This window comes from Equus caballus, chromosome 1 (assembly GCF_041296265.1).
Source record: "Equus caballus isolate H_3958 breed thoroughbred chromosome 1, TB-T2T, whole genome shotgun sequence".
Lineage (NCBI taxonomy): Eukaryota > Metazoa > Chordata > Mammalia > Perissodactyla > Equidae > Equus > Equus caballus.
The window spans coordinates 140,949,863-140,972,658 of NC_091684.1; the positions used below are offsets into that span (position 1 = coordinate 140,949,863).

Below are 22,796 nucleotides of genomic sequence, written 5' to 3' on the forward strand. Positions count from 1 at the left end.
TCTCCCTATACTTTGTATGTTGGATGCCTAGCACAACATGGCTTGCCAAGCGGTGCCATGTCCGCACCTGGGATCCGAACCAGTGAACCCCAGGCTGCCGAGAAGTGGAATGTGCGAACTTAACTGCCAAACCACCAGGCCAGCCCTGAGAACAGCTTTTATTAGAGGATAGTGAAAGTCAGGCAAAGGCAGTTAAATTTGATATCATAATAAGTAGGGACCCATTGAAGATTTTTTAAGCTGGGGAGTAACAGGATGTATTTTCATGTAGCAAGGTGAATCTGATGGTGATGTGCAGAATCCTTTGGACTACCAAAAGACAGGAATGAAGGAAGCCAGTTGAGGAGATATACACATTATCTAGCAGCAGTGAGGGCCTGTTTTATTGAAGTATTACTGGCAATACAGAATAGTAGTAACAATGATGGCAGTTTATTGAGTTTATGTATAGGCCGTATGCTAAATGCTTTGGACACATTATCTTCTTTCATTCTCACAGCAAGCCACTGAAATGTGGCTATTTCTGTTTTACAGATCAGGCAATGAGGCAAAGAAAGGAAGATTACCTCCAAAGTTCACACTGCTGGTGACAGTGCCTGATGGCATGTCAGGCTCACGTATCTCTACCTCTGATAGCCTCTTTTGGAGAAATAGCTAATAATATCTGGAGACCAAAAGATAAAGGAGAAGACCAACTCAGAAAAGTTTAATCCTAGGTGACAGATAGCAAGGAGAAGTCACTGTCAGAATGGAAATAGTGCTTACAGTGGGTAACAGGGCAAGTCGTTTAGCCCGTTTGAAACTATTTTGTGAAAGTGGTTGTGAGAAATAATCAGTGGAAATTTTTGTAGTGTGCTTTTAAGGTATACAGTTTGAAGTAACTTGTGATAGCTGAGTTTCCGGGTTTTGTTTGGCCTTTTTGCTCATGGTGACTAAATTAGAAGAGCCACCTCATCCAGCTTTTAAAAATTGTCTTTTAGACTTTTAGAGTAATTAAGTCTGTGAGTAAATTATGCCTGAGAAGCTCTTCCCTCTCTAGAAAAATACTGTGGTTTAGAAAAAGCTCAGAAGCATCTTAATCTTACGGCCGTTTTTAAGAAATAGTTCAGTGTTATTTTGTTTTAGTTTAGAGAAGCAGTAAGTAGTGAAATAAGTTGACATGTTTGGAGGTAATTGTTTTCGTAAGATAGTATCAGATCTGTTCTTGCACCCTCTTATTTATTAGGCTAAAATTCACATAACAAAATTAACCCTTTTAAAGTGCACAATTTGGTGGCATTTGGTGCATTCACAGTATTGTGCAACTGTAATGTTTATCTAGTTCCAGAAGATTTTCATCATCTCAAAAGGAAAAACCCCAAACCTATTAAGCAGTTATCCTGTTCCTCCCTCTCCACAGCCCCTGGAAAACACTAGTCTGCTTTCTGTCTGTATGGATTTACTTTTTCTGGATATTTTGTATAAACAGAATCATATAATATGTGACCTTTTGTGTCTGCATCTTTGACTTAGCATAATGTTTTTTAGGTCCATCCATGTTGTAGCATGTATCAATACTTCATTTCTTTTTATGGCTGAATAATATTTCATTGTATGGATATACCACATTTGTTTATCCTTTCATCAGTTGATGGACATTTTTGGTTGTTTCTACCTCTTGGTTATTGTGAATAGTGCTCCTAAGAACTTTGATGACAAGTTTTTGTTTGATACCTGTTTTCAGTTCTTTTTTTTTTTAAAGTTTTTGTTTGATACCTGTTTTCAGTTCTTTTTTTTTTTAAAGATTTTATTTTTCCTTTTTCTCCCCAAAGCCCCCTGGTACATAGTTGTGTACTATTTTTAGTTGTGAGTCCTTCCAGTTGTGGCAGGTGTGACCCTGCCTCAGCATGGTTTGATGAGCGATGCCATGTCTGCGCCCAGGATTTGAACCAGTGAAACCCTGAGCCGCCGAAGCGGAGCTGAGAACTTAAGCACTCAGCCACAGGGCCGGTCCCCCAGTTCTCAGTTCTTTTGGGTATGTACCTAGGAGTGGAATAGCTGGGTTGTACAGTAATTCTTTTTGGGGAGTTGCCAACCGTTTTCTACAGTGGCTGCACGATTTTACATGCTCACTGGCAGTCTTCAAGGGTTCTAATTTTCACTGACATTTGTTATTTTGTGCCGTTTTTAAAAAAAATTACAGCTATCCTAGTTGGTATAAGTGGTATCTCATTGTGGTTTTGATTTAACATTTCCTCAATGACTAATGATGTTGAGCATCTTTTCTTGTGCTTATTGGCCATTTGTATATCTTTTTTGATGAAATATCTATTCAAGTCCTTTGCCCTTTTTTTTTGTAGAGCGTTTTTACTTTAATTGGTCAGATTTCACATTTTAAGTATTCATTAAATGTAGCTGTCTATCTTAAGCTGCCATATATCCTAAGTGCTTACTGCACACATTCACACAGTGGTTCCTTCTCTTCCCATGCTTTTTTAAAAAGATTGCGGTAAAATATATGTAACATAAAATTTACCACGTTAACCATTTTTAAGTGTACAGTTCTGTGGCATTAGGTACATTCACATTGCTGTGCAGCCATCACCACTCCCTCCAGATGTCTTCATCTTCCCCAGCTGAAAAGCTGTTGAACATGGATGCACAAATCCTTGTTCCAGTCCCTGCTTTCACTTTTTTTGCTTGTATACCCAGAAGCGGGATTGCTGGGTCATGTGGTAATTCTGTGTTTAACTCTTTTGAAGAATCAACCAAACTGTTTTCTATGGCTGCCATATCATTTTACATTCCCATCAGCAATGCACAAGGATTATAATTTTCTCCACATCCTCACCTATGCTTATTTTCTATTTTTTGATTATAGCCATGCTAATAGGTGTGGAGTGGTATTTTGTGGTTTTGATTTGTGTTTTTCTAGTGACTAGTGATGTTGAGCATCTTTTTGTGTGCTTATTGGCCATTTGTATATCTTCTAAGAATTTTATAGTTTTACCTTTTATATTTAAATCTTTGATCCATTTTGAGTTATACAGTGTGAGGTTAGTGTTCAACTTTATTCTTCTGCATATGGGTATCCAGTTGTCCCAGTACCATTTGTTGAAGAGACTATTCTTTCCCCGCTGAATGGTCTTGGCATTCTTCTTGAAAATCAATTGGTCATAGATGTATGAATTTTCTGGTCTCTCAGTTCTATTCCATTGATCTGTTTGTCTTTATGCCGGTACCACACTGTTTTGATTACTGTAGCTTTCTGTTAATTTTGAATCAGGATGTGTGGCCTGCCAATTCTGTTTTTCAAGATTTTCTGAGATTGTATTTTTGGCTACTTTCTTGTCCCTTGCAATTGCATATGAATTTTTAAGTTTTTTTAGTGGTTACCCTATGGTTTGCGTTATACATTTATGACTAATCTAAGTCCACTTCCAAATAACATTATACTGCTTCGTGGTTTGTGCTGATACCTTATAACAGGATTTCCAATTCCTCCTCTTGTCCCTTATGACGTTTCTGTGATTCATTTCACTTATACATAAGCTGTAGTCACCTAATTGTTGCTATTCCTATTTTGGACCCATAGTTATCAGATCAATTAAGAAAAAGAAGAAAAGATTTCATTTAACCTTCATTTATTCCCTCTCTAATATTCTTTATGTGGATCCAAGTTTTTTATGTATATCATCTGTCTTCTCTCTGAAGAACTTTTGACATTTCATTCAAGGTAGATCTACTGGCAAGAAATTCCCTCTGTTTGTCTGAGAAAGTCTTTATTTCTCTTTTTGCTATTGAAGGATAATTTCATTGACTATGGAATTCTGTGTTGGTGTTTTTTTTTCTGTCATCAATTTAAATATTTCATCCTACTCTCTCCGTGTTTGTAGGGTTTATGAAAAGAAATAATATCTCCAGCAATGGGCTTATGCTCTTGGGCTTTTGCATCCAGTAAGCCGTGATTCTCCCTATCTTTCTCTCTCTCCAGTTTTCAGGGCTGTGATTTACCCTGTGACCTCAATTCTCTGAGGGATGAAAGAAGAGATCTTGTTTTTTAGTTTTCTTGTTGTGAGGACATGACCCGACTTCCATGATTTATACACCTCAGAGCAGAGATTGATAATATCTGTGTGAATTTTAGGAGCAGCTTTTCCATTTCTGCAAAAAAGGCCATTGAGATTTTGCCAGGGGGTTCATTTCATCTGTAGGTCGCTTTGAATTGTATTGCCATTTTAACAATATTAAGTCTTCTAATGGAATGTCTTTCCATTTATTTTGGTCTTCTTTCATTTGTTTCAGCAATGTTTTCTAGTTTTCAGTGTACAATTTTACACCTCTTTATATAAATTTATTGCTAAGTATATTATACTTTTTGATGCTATTATAAATGGAATTGTTTTCTTAATTTTGCTTTCAGATTGATCATTGACAGTGTACAGAAATACAACTGATTTTTTGTGCTGATTTATTAATAATAACTTTTACTAATAATGTTTGAGTGTGTAGTCGTTAGATTTTCCATATGTAAGATCATATTATCTGTGAATAGAGAGAATTTGATTCTGTTGTCCAGTGTACATGGCTTTTTTTTTTTTTTGCTTAATTGCTCTGGCTAGAATTTCCAGTGTGGTGTTGGATAGAAGAGGCAAACCAGAGCATCCTGGTCTTATTCCTGATTTCAGAGGGAAAGCTTTCAGTCTTTCACCATAGAGTATGCTGCGAACTTTTCATAAAATCCCTTTATCATGTTGAAGAAGTTCTTTTATGTTTATAGTTTGAGTGTTTTTGTTTGTTTGTTTGTTTGTTTTTTTGAGGAAGATTAGCCTTGAGCTAACTACTGCCGGTCCTCATCTTTTTGCTGAGGAAGCCTGGCGCTGAGCTAACATCCGTGCCCATCTTCCTCTACTTTATACGTGGGACGCCTACCACAGCATGGCGTGCCAAGCGGTGCTATGTCCGCACCCACTATCCGAACCAGCGAACCCCGGGCCACTGAGAAGCAGAATGTGCGAACTTAACCGCTGCGCCATTGGGCCAGCCCCCTATAATTTGAGTGTTTTTATCATGATAGAGTGTTGGGTTTTGTCAAATTTTTTTTTGAATTGGTAAAGATGATCGTATGGTTTTTCTTCATTCTGCTAATGTGCCATATTATGTTTTTATTTTCCTAGTTTACCTACCTAGTGTAAATCTCAATTTGTCATAATGTGTGATCCTCTTAATATGCTTTTGGATTGGGTTTGCTGGTATTTTGTTGAGGACTTTTATATCTGTATTTGTAAAGGATATTAATCCATAATTTTCTTTTCTTGTGATATTTTACCTGGTTTTGGCATCAAGGTAATCCTGGCTTCATAGAATGAATGTTCTATCCTTTTCTGGATTTGGGGAGAGTTTGAAAAGGGTTAATTATTCTTTAAATGTTTGGTAGAATCTACCAGTGAAGCCAAGCAGTCCTGGGCTTTTCTTTTGGGGGAACTTTTGAATATTGAGTCAGTCTCTTGTTGAAGGTCTGTTGAGATTTTCTATTTCTTCTGCAATCGTTTTGGTAACTGTATGTGTTTATAGGACCATGTACATTTCATCTGGGTTCTCTGATTTGTTGGTATACAATTGTTCATAGTAGTCTCTTTTTATTTTTAAGGTCTGTAGAATTGTCCCCACTTTCATCTCTGAATTTAGTAATTTGAGTCGTCTGTCTTTTTTTTCTTGGTCAGTCTAGCTAAAAGTTTGTTAATTTTCATTGATCTTTTCAAAGAACCATCTTTTGTTTTGTTTTTTTTCCTTCTTCTTCTCCCCGAAGCCCCCCAGTACATAGTCATATATTCTAGTTGTAGGTCCTTCTGGTTGTGCTGTGTGGGACGCTGCCTCAGCATGGCTTGATGAGCGGTGCTAGGTCTGTGCCCAGGGTCAAAACCAGGGAAACTCTGGGCCTCCTAAGCGGAGTGCGTGAACTTAACTACTGGGTCACAGGGCCAGTCCCGTGATTTCTTCTTTGAACGGCTGGTTGTCTAAGAGTATGTTTTTCAGTTTTTACCTATTTGTGAGTTTTCCAGTTTTTCTTCTGTTAATTGATATCTAGTTTCATTCCATTATAAAAGATACTTTGTGTGATTTCAGTCTTTTAAAATTATTGAGATTTGTTTTGTGGCCTAACATATTATCTCTGCTGGAGAATGTTCCATGTACACTTGAGAAAAATATGTATTCTGTTTGTTGTGTGGAGTGTTCTATATATGTCTGTTAGGTCTAGTTGGTTTACAGTGTTGTGCAAGTACTCTATTTCCTTGTTGATCTTCTGTCTGCTTTGTTCTCTTATTGAAAGTGGAGTGTTGAAGCCTCCAACTATTAATGTAGAACTGTCAATTTCTCTTTTCAATTCGCTATATTTCCAGAAATTGAAGTATAACCCACCCACTGCACACACCCCCTACCCCGCAAGCTCTTTTCATATAGTAATTCCAAAATCTTGCTGTTAAACACTTTCATCATTTTTCTTATCATTAACTTCACTCAGTGTCATAAGTTTTAAAAACTGGAAACATAATTTCATCTTAGTTTTAACTTAACAAATGAAGAATGTCAGCAATATTGCTTTTTCAGATAAGAAAAGATAAAAATGCTAAAATCCAAAAAACAAGCACATAACCAAGATGATTGTTGAATGAAGTAAGGAAGGACTAGGACTAACATGGTTAAAGTAGGAGTTATGTATTTACTATAGAAATATTTGAGAATGATTAAATGTAAATTGTTTCATGTAGTACGTCCACATTTTTTACTGTATTTCTGTATTTAATATACCTAAATATATTTTGAGTTAATATATTTTAATCAATAAATGATTAATAGTAAATAACATATTCTATTTTTATTGTATATATGGTTAACCGTTATCCTTGTTTTTGAACTGCACACTTTTAATCATTTCATGGGCAAGGCTGTATTGTATGTACCCTTCTTGTTAGGACAGTACTAACAGCATAACTCTCTTTTTGTACTCAGCTATGATTAAACTAAGGTTTACATCTTTGATATTAAAATAACCTCCTCTGATTACTAAACATACTTTAAATCTTTCTAAGTTGCCCCACTTAACGGTACTAATTTCAAGGCCATTGGGATTTGGGATTTGTCTTTATGTACACCCTGGTTTCGACAATGAATTCTTTTTCTTTGGTTAAAAAATTTGTTTTAATTCTCTTTTTCAAAGCTTTAATGACTTATTTTTTAATAAGTCTAACTATATGGCTGAGAAATTTGAAATAATAACTGTTACCTTGGGTGACTGGCTTATTTATGATCGGAATCCACAATTTCTAGCCCTTACTTCAGTTCTTACACTCACTTCCTCCATTTGAGGCATTCGTCCCTGTACACAAGAGCGTGTGCCTTTGGTTTTCTTTTGGTACTAAAATGTATTAAAGTGTGTTGAGTTGGTTATTCAGAATCATCAAATGTTCTTTATTTGGGGGGAGCTAAACATTGAGTCCACTTAATCTTTAATAATAAAATGGAATTGATTCTCCACATTGTTATGCAGGATGACCAATTATAGGATTGGGAGAATTTATTTTCTTTCTTTAAAAATTTTGTTGAGGTCATATTGATTTATAACGTGTAATTTCTGCTGTAAGTTATTGTATATCAGCTTCTGTAGACTGTATTGTGCTCATGACCAATCCTCTAGTTTCTCTGAATCACTATACAAATGTTGGAATTCACATACCATGTGAAGTCATATGGTGTTTGTCTTTCTCTGTCTGACTTTATTCATTTAAAATAATACCCTCCAGGTCCATCCATGTTGTTGCGAATGAGATGATTTTGTCTTTTTTTATGGCTGTGTAGTAGTCCATTGTGTACATATATATAATATATATATATTACGTATATATATACACACACATACACTATATCTTTATCCATTCATCAGTTGACAGACGCTTGGGTTGATTCCACGTCTTGGCTATTGTGAATAATGCTGCAATGAGGATAAGGGTGTATGGATCTCTTTGTATTTTTGATTTCATGTCCTTTGAATAAATACCCAGTAGTGAGATAGCTGGATCATATGGTATTTGTATTTTTAATTTTTTGAAAAATCTCCATACTGTTTTCCATAGTGGCTGCAACGTTTGCATTCCCACCAGCCAGTGTATGAGGGTTCCCTTTTCTCCACGTTCTCTCCAACACTTGTTATTTTTTGTCTTGTTAATTATAGCCGTTCTGACAGTGTAAGGTGATATCTTATTGTAGTTTTGATTTGCATTTCCCTAATAATTAGTGATGTTGAACATGTTTCATGTGTCTGTTGGCCATTGTATATATTCTTTGGAAAAAATGTCTCTTTATATCCTCTGCCCACTTTTTGATAAGGTTGCTTTTGTTGTGGAGTTGTATGAGTTCTTTATATATTTTGTAAATGAACCCCTTGTTGGATATATGATTTACGAATATTTTCCCCCAGTTGGTGGGTTGTCTTTCTATCTTTTCATAGTTTCCTCTGCCTTGCAGATGCTTTTTTTGTCTGATGTAATAGCTTTTGTCTTTCTTTTTTTCCCTTGCCTGAGAAAACATGGTATTCAAAAAGTTGCTACTAAGACTGGTGTCAGAGTTTATGGCCTATGTTTTCTTTTAGCAGTTTTATGGTTTCAGGTCTCCATTCAAGTCTTTAGTCCATTTCGAGTTAATTTTTGTATATGGTGTAAGACGAGGGTCTACTTTCATTCTTTTGCATGTGGCTGTCCAGTTTTCCCAGCACCATTTACAGAAGAGACTTTCTTTTCTCCATTTTATGCTCTTGGTGCCTTTCTTGAAGATTAGCTGTCTATACACATGTGGTTTTATTTCTGGACTCTCACTTCTGTTCCATTGATCCGTGTGTCTGTCTTGGTGCGAGTACCATGCTGTTTTGATTGCTATAGCTTTGTAGTATATTTTGAAGTCAGAGACTGTGATGCCTCCAGCTTTGTTCCTTTTTCTCAGGATTGCTTTGACTATTCAGGGTCTTTTGCTGTTCCATATAAATTTTAGAATTCTTTGTTTTATTTCTTTGAAGAATGTCGTTGGGATTCTGATTGGGATTGCATTGAATCTGCAGATTGCTTTAGGTAATGTAGAAATTTTAAATATGTTAATTCTTCCAATCCATGAGCAAGGCATAGTTTCCCATTTCTTTATGTCATCATTGACTGCTTTCAGTAATGTCTTATAGTTTTCTTTGATTAGGTCTTTCACCTCCTTGGTTAAACTTATTTCTAGATGTTTTGTTCTTTTTATTGCGATTGTAAATGGACTTGTATTCTCTTTCTGCTAGTTCATTCTTAGTGTATAGAAATGTAACTGGTTTTTGTAAGTTGATTTTGTTCCCTGCAATTTTGCTATACTTGATTATTTTTAATAGCATTCTGGTGGATTCTTTAGGGTTTTCTAGATATAGAATCGTGTCTGTGAACAGTGAGAATTTTACCTCTTCCTTTCCAACTTGGATACCTTCTGTTTCTTTTCTCCTGCCTAATTGCTCTGACCAAATCCACCACTACTATGTTCAATAGGAGTGGCGAGAGTTTGCACCCTTGCCTTGTTGCTGTTCTCAGAGTGATGGCTTTCAGTTTTTCACCATTGAGTCTGATGTTGGCTGTGGGTTTGTCACATATGGCCTTTATTATGTTGAGGTACTTTCCTTCTATGCCCATTTTATTGAGAGTTGTTGTTATAAATGCATGCTGAATCTTGTCAAATTCTTTCTCTGCATCTATTGCAATGATCATGTAATTTCTATTCCTCATTTTGTTAATGTGGTGTATCATACTGATTGATTTGTGGGTGTTGAACCATCCCTGTGTGCCTGCTATAAATCCCACTTGATCATGATGTATGATCCTTTTAATGTTTTCCTGAATTCAGTTTGCCAGTATTTTGCTGAGTACTTTTGCATCTGTGTTCATCAGCAATAGTGACTTGTAATTTTTCTTCTTTATGTTGTCCTTGTCTCATTTTGCTACCAGCATGACGTTTGCCTCATATAATGAGTTAGGAAGTGTTCCGTCATCTTCAGTTTTTTGGAATACTTTGAGAAGGATAGTTATTAAACCTTCTTTGAATGTTTGATAGAATTCTCCAGAGAAGCCATCTGATCCTGGACTTTTGTTTTGGGTGAGGTTTTTGATTACTGTTTCACTCTCTTTACTTGTAATTGGTCTATTCAGATTCTCTATTTCTTCCTGATTCAGTTTTGGGAAGCTGTATGAGTCTAAGAATTTATCCGTTTCTTCTGGGTTGTCCAATTTGTTGGCAAATGGTGTTTCATAGTATTCTCTTATAATTCTTTGCATTTCTGTGGTATCCATTTTAGTTTCTCCTCTTTTGTTTTTAATTTTGTTTATTTGACCCTTCTTTTCTTCTTACTGAGTCTGGCTAAGGGTTTTTCAATTTTGTTTATGTTCTCAAAGAACCAGCTCATAGTTTCATCGGTCTTTTCTATTGTTTTTTTAGTCTCTATTTCATGTATTTCTTCTGTAATTTTTATTATTTACCTCCTTCTGCTGACTTTGGGCTTTCTTCTTTTTCTAGTTCTGTTAGGTGTAGTTTAAGGTTACTTATTTGAGATTTTTCTTCCTGTTGAGGTAAGCCTGTATTGCTATACATTTTCCTCTTCCCATTGCTTTTGCTGCATCCCATAAGAGTTGGTATGTTCTGTTTTCGTTTTCATTTGTCTTCAGGTGTTTTTTAATTTTTCCTTTGATTTCTTCATTGATCCAGTCGTTCAGTAGCATGTTACTTAGTGTCCACATACTTGTGACTTTCCCAGCTTTTTTCTTGTAGTTGATTTCTAGTTTCATAGCATTGTGTTCAGAAAAGCTGCTTGATGTGATTTCAGTCTTCTTAAATTTATTGAGGCCTGCCTTGTTTCCCATCATATGGCCTATCTTTGAGAATGTTCCATGTGCACTTGAGAAGAATGTGTATTGTGCTGTTTTTGGATGGAATGTTCTATATACATATATCTATGAAGTCTATCTGGTCTAGTATTTCATTTAAGGATGTTGTTTCCTTGTGGACTTTCTGTCTGGATGATCTATACGTTGATGTAAGTGGGGTGTTGAGGTCTCCTACTGTTATTGTATTGCTGTCGATTTCTCTCTTTAGATCTGTTAATAGTTGTTGATATACTTTGGTGATCCTGTGTTAGGTGCACATATATTCATTAATGTGATGTGCACTCACCTAGTTCTATTGCCTCCTAGGGATCCAGTCCACCTACCTTCAGGTGCATGGCTCTCTGGGTCTCTCAGACGTTTTGTGCTGTGCGAGCAATCCTCTTCTGGTTAATGAATGTCCATTTAGTTGTAACTTACAGGGGCGAGACAAAGGGAACAACTCACTCTGCCATGATTCTGAGTTCGCTCCTCCTCTTTTGGAGGATGCCTCACATCCTCAGCACCAACTCCCAGTGTTCAGAGAATTTAATTTTGTCTTTGACTAGAGTGACCAGAGACCTCAGACCTTGGTTTGAGTTGAAAATAGTCTGTGATGTGCCCAGAAAGAAGTAATATGTGCTGTTCACATGTGTTTTGGTGTGTAAATAATGAAATATCTTTGTTGAAAGCAGGTCATTATAGAACTTAAAGTACTTTTTCAAGGACTATAGTATATGTAACTTTAGCATACATATGATTGCTAGTTCTAAAACATTGTGAATCTAATGTAATTTAATTGCAATATCATAAGGTGTAATAAATAAAGTCTTAACTTTGACATGATGTGTACTTCTAACCAGTAACTACTTGTTTTTATGGTGGCAGTTTCATTAAACTCTTATGTTAATGTTTCCTTGCAAATGTCATTTTTTATTTCAATGGCATTTGTAAGACTCTTTATTAAGGTCAGCTGTTTAGAAAGGTAAAACAGTCATTATAGAAATTTCCAATATTTTGCAAATTTTTAACAAGGTATAAGTGCTTGTAATTTTATCTCCATTGAAAAATTTAGCAGTTTGGTGTGCATTTCTTTAAATTCTATTTCTTTATATACGTTTTTTCAATTCTCCTGTCATAAAATATAATGTGTACTATTTATTATTTTCCTATTTAAAAATACTTTTTTTCTTAGTATCTCAGTTTTTATCACTATTTTAGAGATGGGAACAAGATCTTTGGTTTGATTTTTGTTTTTTCCCAAATAATTTATGATGATGTATTTGTTTATTTGTTTGATGAGGAAGATTTACCCTGAGCTAACATCTGTGCCGATCTTCCCCTATTTTGTACGTGGATGCCTCCACAGCATGGCTTGATGAGCGATGTGTAGGTCCATGCCGGCGATCCAAACCTGTGAACCCCAGGCCGCCAAAGCAGAGTACTTGAATTTAACCACTATGACACCAGGCTGGCCCTATGTGATTATTTTATGTGTGAGTATTGTAAAAGAAATTTGAACAATATGTGACAGTTATAAAGAACAAAATAAAAACATGTACTACCTCCTAGAGAGTAATCATTATTAGCAATTAAACTTTCTTTCTTTTTTTTCTTTTTGAGGAAGATTAGCCCTGAGCTTACTACTGCCAGTCCTCCTCATTTTGCTGAGGAAGCCTGGCCCTGAGCTAACATCTGTGCCCATCTTCCTCTACTTTCTATGTGGGACGCCTACCACAGCATGGCGTGCCAAGTGGTGCCATGTCCGCACCCAGGATCCAAAATGGCGAACCCCGGGCCGCTGAGAAGCGGAACGTGTGAACTTAACCGCTGTGCCACTGGGCCAGCCCCGCAATTAAACTTTCTTTTCCATTTTTTCTATGATTATTTGTGATATATAAAAAGTATATTTTTTAAATAAAATTTGAATTATATGATTTAGTATCCTCTTTTCAGTTAACATTGAGAAAATTATTTCATGTTATCAGATAGTTACTTAACAGCTATATAACACACAAATTATTTAACTACATCTCTGTTGTTGGTTTTTAGGTTATTTCAGATATTTTCTGCTATAACTTCTTAAATATTTTGATTATTTCCTTAGGAAACTTCTTTCCTTACGGTTTAATATATGTACATTATTATTTCTTCCTTTGGTCTTGATAAATGAACATTTTCTGTAGAGGTGGTACAGCCCCCTCAGCAAGTCATGGAAGTGTTTCTCTGGAGTTGGCCAATGTTGGGCGTCATGATTTTCTTTCATCTTTGACAGTTTTGTAGATGAAAAGTGTTATTTTTGTATGACATCTTTAATGTGTATAATACAACATAGTCCTGTGCAGCCTTTGGATATCATTTTTGTTTGGTAACTAAATGTAAAGTAACAAGTAGAATTAAATGGAATTTATGTAAAAATTAATTAGTACAGTTTGAGACACATCACTGTTGTATTAATTTCTGAAATGTTAGATGGTGATGAAAATTGCAAAGGACCTGCTTTTTCTTTTTCTTTTTTTCTTTTTTGAGGAAGATTAGCCCTGAGCTAACATCTGCCACTAATCCTCCTCTTGTTGCTGAGGAAGACGGGCCCTGAGCTAACATCCATCCCCATCTTCCTCTACTTTATATGTGGGACACCTGCCACAGCACGGCTTGATAAGTGGTGCATAGGTCCACACCCGGGATCTGAACTGCCGAATCCCAGGCCATTGAAGTGGAACTTGCGAACTTAAGTGCTGTGCCAGCGGGCTGGCCCTAGGACCTGGTTTTTCTAGTTTACATTGTCATGTGTATAAGACTTGGTAGAGTGCTGACAAGTCCACTTTGACTTTTGATGTGGTGCAAGTATTATGTGGCCCTGAAGGTTTGTTGGGTTATAGCTACTAAAAATCATCTCCACCCGTGCCTGAAAAACATCTATAGAAAAGATAGTTTGCTAAGAAAATTATTGGTGGAATCGGAATCATAGAGGCACTGGCTACCCTAACAATGAGCAAGTTGCTTTAAAGGCCTTTCTATTTCACTTTTTTCCTTTTTTTTTTTTTTTTGAGGAAGATTAGCCCTCAGCTAAATGCTGCCAATCCTCCTCTTTTCGCTGAGGAAGATGCCCTGAGCTGACATCCATGCCCATCTTCCTCTACTTTATATGTCAGATGCCTACCACAGCATGGCATGCCAAGCAGTGCCATGTCCACACCCAAGATCCAAAGCCGTTGACCCCTGGGCCGCTAAAGTGGAATGTATGCACTTAACCGCTGCACCACCGGGCCAGTCCCTACATTTCACATTTTAATTGTAGACTCTTCCTATTTATTTGTATTAGGAATGTACCCAAAGGACTCTTAATTAGAAATTAGTCTTTTATTGACGTGGTTTATTGTTTCTATTTTAACACATAGCCTTTCTTTTTCCTTTTTTAAATGTTTTTAAAGATTTTATTTTTTTTTTCCTTTTTCTCCCCAAAGCCCCCTGGTACATAGTTGTATATTCTTAGTTGTGGGTCCTTCTGGTTGTGGCATGTGGGATGCCGCCTCAGCATGGCTTGATGAATGGTGCCATGTCTGCACCCAGGATTCGAACTGGTGAAACCTTGGGCCTCTGAAGTGGAGCGTGTGAACTTAACCACTCGGCCATGGTGCTGGTCCCATTAAATGTTTTTAAATTATTACAGTTCATATGGTAAGAAAGACATTATTTGGGCTGATCTTCCAACTAGTCTGCCCTTTCTAAAACATAAGGCTATGTCTTATTAATTAAGGAGCAGTGATCATTTTCAGTACACAAATCATGTCTACCTACTGCTCCTAGATCTGCTGTATTTGACATAATTATGAAATGAAGTCGCCCTTTCTTTTAAGATTTTATTTTTCCTTTTTTCTCCCCTAATCCCCCTGGTACATAGTTGTGTATATTTTTAGTTGTGGGTCCTTCCAGCCATGGCGTGCGGGACACCTCCTCAGCATGGCCCGATGAGCAGTGCAGTGTCTGCACCCAGGATCCGAACCAGCGAAACCCTGGGCCGCTAAGTGGAGTGCGTGAACTTAACCACTGGGCCACAGGGCCAGCCCCAAAGTGGCTCTTTTTATCCAACCATAGTTTTACACCCATGTGAACTCTTGTAGTTTATGTCCCTTTGAGACTTCATATGTACACAACTGAGAATTGAGTGTAGGCTTGGAAGTGTGTATTCTAAAAGTCTGAGTCCTAAAACTCATGTACTTTTCTTAAGAGTATACTCCTGAAGCTTCCAGGAGCATAATCTGACTTCACTAAGACACCTAACTTTCCTAACAGATTTGCTTGTAGCTCATAGCAAGTTAAAGGAGGCCCATTATAAACCAGGAAAGGAAAGTACTGCTGGAGCTGAACACACCAACTGTCAGGAAGTGACTTTTGATACAATATAAAGAAAAAATTATAGTCTTAAAGTTTAGTAGCCTCGGGCCGTTTAGTATAGTAGCATTTGGTCTTACATTCTTCATTATGGCTTGATGATGTAATTTTTCTTAGAAAAACATAGTGGTGGTTTTCAGTCATCAAAGAGGAGCATTATGTATTTGCATAGTATCATGTGTTTGGCTGCCTAGCATCCATGTGTAAGAATATGCTGTAAAACATTCTCTCTTCCCTGTTTCTCTTCCTTTCCAGCATTTATGTCTCATTTCTTTTTCTCATTGAATTAAGAACAATTGGTTAATTTATTTTGTATTTATTTTTATAGTGGATTCTATTTAGTTATAAAGTATGTATGTCTTACACTTAGTTTTAGGGTTTAAAAGGATAAACTTTAATTTTCTAGCAAATTCATCAATTTAAGACATATCCTAATGATTAGACTAATATGGGATTATTATACTTCAAGATATTTAAATCTGTGCACAGATACAGTTTGGCGCATATACCTGCAGTATATTCTTTAGAAGTATTTGGTTAGACAGAATTGTAATTGGTAGAAGCATGTATAGATTCGAAGGTGGAACAGGGTAAAGGCTAATTAAGAAAAGGGTTAGAAACGTTAGCTAGGTATGAGTGATAATTTGGGAAGAGAAAACGATTAATCTGAAGATCAGTACGCTGATAATTTTATTCTTAGAATATTCATTAAAAGAAAATTTTTTACTTCCTATTTTAATGTCACGTTTCCCGTAGGCATTTTGTAATTATCAGATATTGTCCTTTAGTCTTTAAGAGTGAAGATTTTATGTAATTATTGAAGTGATTTATGGTTATTAACAAGAAGTATAAAAGGAAAAGGGGGAAGTGAAACCCAGTTATCTTTTGAGTAACCGCATTTTTCCTGTTCTAGAATTATAAAGCATTGTTTTAGGCTCAGACTTTTTATGCAGCCAATGTACAAAATTTTGTGTTTCACCACACTGCCTTGGTAATTGAATTTGGTCCAGGCTCGTGGGAATCCTGTGGGCAGGTGTATGTTTGACTTCTGAGCAAGCTACTAGAGGAGGGTTGGTTTTAATTAATGCTTCACAAAGCAGTGCTAAAATATGGAATTTGGGGTGTTGTTTTGTTTGTTTCTTTTTTAGTGGGCCTACCAGATGTTTCTTTTCCTGTTGTGCTTTTTCTTGGTTTTAAGGAAGAAACACCCTTTTTAGTCATTGCTTTTAATATTTCAAAGTGAAACTGATATGCATGTCTCTTATTTTAGTGTGATGGTATTGAACACAGTTAGCAGCACTTTTTCTCCTTTGAGGCGAGAGGAGGCTGTTTCCTCCTCTACTTCTCTGAAACATTATCTTTTTAGTGTTTTCAGTTGAGAGGCTGTTTCCCAGTCAGAGACTACTACTGCAGATTGACCCAGAAGACTCAATGGATTTTTGTAAATTCAGTATGAAGTCATAGGAGGGAAAGACGTTTCTGGGTCTGTCTGCAAGTGTAATAAATATAAACAAGCCAGAATAAATTCAAGTGCTTTTCAGAATTCTTTTTGGTATGGAGGTGCAAAAACAGGAGAAACTCCTTGGCCCTCTGTGTGGACCTGAGGAGAGTTCCGTCTACAGGTAATGGTTGTCTTTTTTCGACTCATTTTCCCTACATACTTCCCTTCTCCTGATTTGAAGCTGTTTACAGGAAGAACAGGGATGGAGAGTAAGAGCACTCTTTGGGTTGCCCCACATCTCTGATTAGTTTTCTTGTGTTTCTGTGGTAGTCATTCTTATTTTACCTGTAAAGAAATTGAGACATAATTAGAGGTCACTATTTCCCTAGATTTTCTGTTCATTGCTTTAGCATTGAACCCTGTTGTGAGTTGATGTGTTTTCTTCACCTTTGAGCTGTGAAACCATGCTAACTTCCTTTACAGAGGCATTGAAATAGTAGTCATTCATCAGTTGATGATTTCAGCTTGAGTCCCTTCATTGGCAGATTGCAGTATTGGGACTGCATTGGTTTTGATCATAAAAAATACTTCTGGCTCATTTCTGAAAGTCGCAAAGATTGGGATGTCTTTCTGTAGCTTTGAAATAAAAACTGCAGCATGACAGACTTTATAGTAACTGTTTCTTAAGTTTGGCTGCCCGTGGAAATTTACCAACATCCTGAAACAGTTACGTCAGAGAATGGCTGGTAAGATTAAGTAGCACATTTATAGGAATAGCTTTTCAACCAAGGGTGGAAAAAGGAAGCTAGCCAGTTTAAAATGGTGTTCATTTTATTGCGTAAGTAATATAATGAAAATAATTAAAAATGAAAAGAAAATCAGAATGTACCATCCTAACACATAAATCATTTTTATTTTCCATTCTTACCTGCACTTGAGTTTATAAGTATACTTAATTTTTTTTTAATTGTGATTTTTTTTAAGATTTTATTTTTTTCCTTTTTCTCCCCAAAGCCCCCTGGTACATAGTTGTATATTCTTCGTTGTGGGTCCTTCTAGTTGTGGCATGTGGGACACTGCCCCAGCGTGGTCTGATGAGCAGTGCCATGTCCGTGCCCAGGACCCGAACCGATGAAACACTGGGCCGCCTGCAGCAGAGCGCGCAAACTTAACCACTTGGCCACGGGGCCAGCCCCAGTATACTTAATTTTTATTATTTGGTAATAATATCATAAATACATGTTTACAGTCTATAAAGTCATATCTTAAAAATTGGGGATACTGGGAAAGTTTTAGGGGTCTTGGAAATGGGTGGCAAAGACTAGAAAGTAATAATTCCTTATATGTAGTTATTTGTTAAAGGACAGACCTTAGAAAGGAACTTTGAAGGGTGGAAGGAGGAGAAGGGGGAGGAAATGAAATGTATAAGGAAGGTTTAATTTCAGGTCCACCAGTGTAACATCGTCTTATGTTTATTATCAGTTAAGAATAGGTGTGTGGGGGCTGGCCTCATGGCGAGGTAGTTAAGTTCATGTGCTCTGCTTTGGCAGCCCGGGATTCACAGGTTCAGATCCTGGCCGTGGACCTAGCACCATTCATCAAGCCGTGGTATGGTAGCATCCCACATAAAATAGAGGAAGATTGGCACAGATGTTAGCTCAGAGACAGTCTTTCTCAAGCAAAGAGAGGAAGATTGGCAACAGATGTTTGCTCAGGGCCAGTCTTCCTCATAAAAAAAAAAAAAAAGGTGTGTACATTTACTTATTTCCAGTAATATGAGAAATTGTCCTTAAAACAAACGTCTTCCCATTATTAAACACCTAAAAATGATGGATTTATAAAAACAAAGCAAAACAAAACTTGGACGAATCATGGCTGAGCTGGCAAAAAAAGTAAGATAAAGAGAGAGCCCAAATTCAGAGAGGTTTTCCAGCATCTAATGACTGCTGCCCTAAGGGCATCTACTGGTTCTAGATGACTTGTATTTTCAGTTTTTAAAAGGTACACATGGGACTCAGGAGACAAAGACTAGAAGCCATGCATTATATGGAGTCAGGCCAGAGATCCACCTTCCTAAAGTCAGAACCTACAAAAGACTGTATACCCACTGGGAAAAGAGGAAGCAGAAAGCATCACCCTAGCAAGGAGACAGAAAATTTATTCTTCTCAACCTGGCTATGAATAGAAGGAGAAAGAAGTTTTCCTTGAATATTTATAATTAGAAACATGCCCTCATAGAGGTTTGGGACCCCACTATCTGTGTAATGTCAAAAAAAATCTCTAAGCTGAGACTCATTTTGAGTGATTATAGCTTGATATTATGCCCAAAGACACAAGTGAATCCAAAGTTTTTGGGGAGGAATATCCTCTCAAAGCCCTCAAAGAATTACCAAAGATAGTATTCCAGAGAGCATGAGCTCCCAGTAAAAAGCCACAAAGCACCTGAGGAAATAGGTCACCATGAGCAAAAAAAAAAATACCAAAATCAGACCCACAAAGACATCAGGTATGTTATTACTGGATATTGAATATAAAAATAAATGTGCTTACTATATCTAAAGATACAAATGGGAGAATTGAGAGTATGACTCAGGAACAGGAGATTGTCCAAAATAAGTAGACAGGATCTAGAAGCAAAAAAATCGAATAATTAGGGCCGGCCCCATGGCTGTGTGGTTGAGTTCACGTGCTCAGCTTCGGCAGCCCAGGGTTTTGCCGATTCGGATCCTGGGCGTGGATGTGGCACTGCTCGTCAGGCCATGCTGAGGCAGCATCCCACATGCCACAACTGGAAGGACCCACAAGTAAAAATATACAACTATGTACCAGGAGGCTTTGGGGAGAAAAAGGAAAAATAAAAATCTTTAAAAAAAAATGGAATAATTAAAATAATTCAAGGGCAGATTTAACAACATATTAGATTGAAAAGAGAATTAGTAAAGTAGAAGATAGATCTCAAGAAATAATTAGGAATGCTGTACAGGCAAGCAAAAGAGAGAAAATATCAATATAAGGTTAACACATGGAAGAAAGTCTGAAAAGTTCTGCTGTACATCTGTGGTAAACAGATTAATGGCTCTCCAGGGATGTCCACATCCTAATCCCCAGAACCCATGAATACATTCCTTAAATGGCAAAAGGGACTTCATATATGTGATTAAATTAAGGATCTTGAGATGGGGAGATTATCCTAGATTATCAGGAAGTCCAATGTAATCACAAGGATCCTTATCAGTAGGCGGGAAAACAGTAGGCAGGAGAGCCAGAGAGAGATTTGAAGCTGGTTACATTCTTGGCTTTGAAAATGGAAAGAGGAACCAGGAGCTGAGGAATACAGGTGGTTTCTAGAGGCTGAAAAGGACTGTGAATTCTCCGTTAGTGTCCACAAGGAATGCAGCCCTTTCAACACCTCAGGTTTAGCCCAGTGAAACCGAATTTGGACATCTGACCTCCAGAACTGTAAGATAACAGATTCGTGTGGTTTTTAGGCCACCAAGTTTGTCGTAATTTATTGCAGCAGCAATAGAAAACTAGTACAACATCTAATCAAAAAATCACATGTAGACAGATGAGAGAAGGGTAAGACATAGTTAACTTTAAACGTGCATTTAAAAATTTCTAGAGTAGCTCTTGAAAGAATAAAAGTTGAACTAGAAGGCACATGGAATGGGACTGGGGAACCTCAAATAATGTGGAATAAAAGGAGAAAGAAACAAGTGTAGGACAAAGATATGGTAGAAATAAGGTCAAATAAATCAGTAGTCATAATGAATTTAAATTAAATGCTCTAGTTAAAAGACAAAGATTGTCAGACTGTATGTAAAAACAGAAGACAACTATGTGATTTTTAAGAGATTAAAATATTAGAAGCAAGTCGAAGGTAAAAGGATAGAAAGTGTTATATGTGGGAAAATATTAACCAAAAGAAATTGATGTAATTAAAATAATAAAATAGATTTCAGGGGCCAGCCCGTTGGCACAGTGGTTAAGTTTGCACGTCCTGCATCAGTGGCCTGGGGTTCGCTGGGTCAGATCTCAGGTGCGGACCTACGCACCACTTGTGAAGCCATGCTGTGGCAGGCATCCCACATATAAACTAGAGGAACATGGGCACGGATGTTAGCTCAGGGCCAGTCTTCCTCAGCAGAAAGAGAGGACGGACGATTGGTGGCAGATGTTGGCTCAGGGCCGATCTTCCTCAAAAAAAAAAAAAATAGTAGGTAAAATAAAATAGACTTCAGGGCAAGGAGCACTACTAGAAATACTGTCAATGTTTCAGATGAGAATTGCTTTTCTGCTGCTAGGTAGAGATGGAAATAACAGTGGTTTACAGAAGACAGACATTTGTTTTTCTCCCACATAGAGATTAGCATTCTAAGGCTCATTGTGGAGGTTTCATTTTATGATCAGGGTCTCAGGATGCTTTTCTGAGTGGTTTCTGTACCACCGTCTTTTAGCTTGTGGCCCACCTTATGGTCCAAGATGGTGGCTGCTTAGAGCACCAACTTGCACAGATTGCATGTAGGAGGGAGGGATAGGGGATGGGTCTGGAATTCATGCAAGCTATTAGGCCATCTCTCAAAGTGATTCGTGGAAGTTCCACCTAGCAGCTTCATTGGTCTTTCACTGCTGGCTGTGATGAAATTTGTTTTAGGGGAGCACGTTGCTGCCCAGAATAAAATTGGATTTTTCTTACTGAGGAAAGAGGAAAAACTCAACATTGGGGGAGGCCACCAGTAGTCTCTGCTACATCATATAATAATAAAAGGTTCTTCTTAGCAGGAAGATACTGGAATTCTAATGTTATTTGTACCAAATAACACAAGTTCAACATGCATAGACCAAAAATAACAACTACAAGGAGAAATACAAATTCACCGTATTAACAGTTGTAACACAAAAAGAAAAAGTTTAGTAAGGAGACAGAAGACTTAACACAATGAACAAGCTTGAGTAACTGGATAAATAAAGAACTTTGTATTCAAATTTTAAAGAATCAGTACCATAGAGTTGCTACTTTATGCATATATTAGTACTTTGTGGAATCCACAATTTCTGGTAATGAAACAAATAATTACTCAACCTTAAAAAGTGCCCCTGAATTAACAACAAAAAAACAAACAACCCGATCAAAAAATGGGCAGAGGACATGAACAGACATTTCTCAAAAGAAGATATAAATATGGCCAATAGACACATGAAAAGATGCTCATCATGGCTAATCATCAGGGAAATGCAAATCAAAACTACGCTAAGATATCACCTTACGCCCGTTAGATTGGCAAAAACATCCAAAACCAAGAGCGACAAATGTTGGAGAGGTTGTGGAGAAAAAGGAACCCTCATACACTGTTGGTGGGAATGCAAACTGGTACAGCCACTATGGAAAACAGTATGGAGATTTCTCAAAAAGTTAAAAATAGAAATACCCTATGACCCAGCCATCCCATTACTGGGTATCTATCCTAAGAACCTGAAATCAGAAATCCCAAGAGTCCATTGCACCCCTATGTTCATCGCAGCATTATTTACAATAGCCAAGACGTGGAACCAACCTACATGCCCAGAAACTGATGATTGGATAAAGAAGATATGTTATATATACACAATGGAATACTACTCAGCCATAAAAAAAGACAAAATTGGCCCATTCGCAGCAACGTGGATGGACCTCGAGGGTATTATGTTAAGCGAAATAAGCCAGTCAGAGAAAGACGAACTCTATATGACTCCACTCATAGGTGGAAGTTAACATATTGACAAGGAGATCTGATCGGTGGTTACCAGGGAAAAGGGGGGATGGGGGGAGGGCACAAAGGAGGAAGAGGTGTACCCACAACATGACTAACAATAATGTACAACTGAAATCTCACAAGGTTGTAATCTATCATAACATTAATAAAAAAAAAAAAAGTGCCCCTGAAAATCTCCGTATATTTCAAGAACGTGTGTCATACAGACTACCTTCTCTGATAACACTGCAAGCTGAAGTGGGACTCTGTTTTTAAAAAGGTAACTTAAAATGTTTGAAAATTTAAAAAAACACTTCTAAATAA

General features: G+C 37.1%; 1 protein-coding gene across 32 annotated transcripts in view; it reads left to right on the forward strand.

The window, feature by feature from the left end:
* Positions 1 to 22,796, forward strand: part of CSNK1G1 (casein kinase 1 gamma 1) — a 189,430-nt gene that overhangs the window by 17,798 nt on the left and 148,836 nt on the right. The window contains exon 2 of one of the 32 annotated variants that reach the window (XM_070234708.1): positions 12,274 to 12,400. The exons of the other annotated variants lie outside the window; for them this stretch is intronic. The gene's annotated coding sequence lies outside the window, so the exon portion shown is untranslated. The remainder of the gene's footprint in view (positions 1 to 12,273; positions 12,401 to 22,796) is intronic. 32 annotated transcript variants of the gene reach the window in all.